The following is a 2,422-nucleotide window of genomic DNA, read 5'->3' as shown; positions in this document are numbered from 1 at the left end:
CACAGAGAGAGAGAGCTCTTTGAATTGAGAGAATCATTACACAGAGAGAGAGAGAGAGCTCTTTGAATTGAGAGAATCATTACACACACAGAGAGAGAGAGCTCTTTGAATTGAGAGAATCATTACACACAGAGAGAGAGAGAGAGCTCTTTGAATTGAGAGAATCATTACACACACAGAGAGAGAGAGAGCTCTTTGAATTGAGAGAATCATTACACACACAGAGAGAGAGAGAGCTCTTTGAATTGAGAGAATCATTACACACACAGAGAGAGAGAGCTCTTTGAATTGAGAGAATCATTACACACACAGAGAGAGAGCTCTTTGAATTGAGAGAATCATTACACACACAGAGAGAGAGAGAGCTCTTTGAATTGAGAGAATCATTACACACACAGAGAGAGAGGCTCTTTGAATTGAGAGAATCATTACACACAGAGAGAGAGAATTGAGAGAATCATTACACACACAGAGAGAGAATCAATTGAGAGAATCACACACACAGAGAGAGAGAGCTCTTTGAATTGAGAGAATCATTACACACACACACACACAGAGAGAGAGCTCTTTGAATTGAGAGAATCATTACACACACACACACAGAGAGAGAGAGCTCTTTGAATTGAGAGAATCATTACACACACACACACAGAGAGAGAGAGAGCTCTTTGAATTGAGAGAATCATTACACACACACACACACACACACACAGAGAGAGAGAGCTCTTTGAATTGAGAGAATCATTACACACACAGAGAGAGAGCTCTTTGAATTGAGAGAATCATTACACACACACACACAGAGAGAGAGAGCTCTTTGAATTGAGAGAATCATTACACACACACACAGAGAGAGAGAAGCTCTTTGAATTGAGAGAATCATTACACACACACAGAGAGAAGAGCTCTTTGAATTGAGAGAATCATTACACACACAGAGAGAGAGAAGCTCTTTGAATTGAGAGAATCATTACACACACACACAGAGAGAGAGAATCATTACACACAGAGCTCTTTGAATTGAGAGAATCATTACACACACAGAGAGAGAGAGAGCTCTTTGAATTGAGGAATCATTACACACACACAGAGAGAGCCTCTTTGAATTGAGAGAATCATTACACACACACACAGAGAGAGAGCTCTTTGAATTGAGAGAATCATTACACACACACACAGAGAGAGAGAGCTCTTTGAATTGAGAGAATCATTACACACACAGAGAGAGAGAGAGAGCTCTTTGAATTGAGAGAATCATTACACACACAGAGAGAGAGCTCTTTGAATTGAGAGAATCATTACACACACAGAGAGAGAGAGAGCTCTTTGAATTGAGAGAATCATTACACACACAGAGAGAGAGAGCTCTTTGAATTGAGAGAATCATTACACACACAGAGAGAGAGAGCTCTTTGAATTGAGAGAATCATTACACACACAGAGAGAGAGAGCTCTTTGAATTGAGAGAATCATTACACACAGAGAGAGAGAGCTCTTTGAATTGAGAGAATCATTACACACACAGAGAGAGAGAGCTCTTTGAATTGAGAGAATCATTACACACAGAGAGAGAGAGCTCTTTGAATTGAGAGAATCATTACACACAGAGAGAGAGAGCTCTTTGAATTGAGAGAATCATTACACACACACACAGAGAGAGAGCTCTTTGAATTGAGAGAATCATTACACACACACACACACAGAGAGAGAGAGCTCTTTGAATTGAGAGAATCATTACACACACACACACACAGAGAGAGAGAGAGCTCTTTGAATTGAGAGAATCATTACACACACACACACACACAGAGAGAGAGAGCTCTTTGAATTGAGAGAGAAAGACACATCGCTAGAATTGGCCCCTCAGGTGTAAGAGGGGAGCAGAGGTGTTGAATGTGTCTGTGTATAGAGGGGGGTCTGATTACCCAACACTAAGAACTATCCATGCCCCTGACCAGGCTTTTCCAATGACAGAGAGGAAGGATGAACCGAATGCTGTAGCCCAATGACAGAGGAAGAGAAGAGAGATGGGTAGAGGACAGGAGGGAGACGAAAGAGAAGAGAGATGGGTAGAGGACAGGAGGGAAACGAAAGAGAAGAGAGATGGGTAGAGGACAGGAGGGAGACGAAAGAGAAGAGAGATGGGTAGAGGACAGGAGGGAGACGAAAGAGAAGAGAGATGGGTAGAGGACAGGAGGGAGACGAAAGAGAAGAGAGATGGGTAGAGGACAGGAGGGAGACGAAAGAGAAGAGAGATGGGTAGAGGACAGGAGGGAGACGAAAGAGAAGAGAGATGGGTAGAGGACAGGAGGGAGACGAAAGAGAAGAGAGATGAGAGGAGGAGGGAGACGAAAGAGAAGAGAGATGGGTAGAGGACAGGAGGAGACGAAAGAGAAGAGAGATGGGTAGAGGACAGGAGGGA

General features: G+C 42.8%; 1 protein-coding gene across 1 annotated transcript in view; it reads right to left on the bottom strand.

Moving 5' to 3' along the window:
• Positions 1 to 2,387: 2,387 nt before the first annotated feature.
• Positions 2,388 to 2,422, bottom strand: part of LOC135566344 (cdc42-interacting protein 4 homolog) — a 3,750-nt gene continuing 3,715 nt past the window's right edge. The window contains exon 2 of the mRNA XM_065014090.1: positions 2,388 to 2,422. This exon is cut by the window's right edge and continues 912 nt beyond it. The gene's annotated coding sequence lies outside the window, so the exon portion shown is untranslated.

The sequence above is a fragment of the Oncorhynchus nerka genome, unplaced genomic scaffold (genome assembly GCF_034236695.1).
Source record: "Oncorhynchus nerka isolate Pitt River unplaced genomic scaffold, Oner_Uvic_2.0 unplaced_scaffold_5665, whole genome shotgun sequence".
Classification (NCBI taxonomy): Eukaryota; Metazoa; Chordata; class Actinopteri; order Salmoniformes; family Salmonidae; genus Oncorhynchus; species Oncorhynchus nerka.
This window is presented reverse-complemented; position numbering and strand designations above follow the sequence as displayed.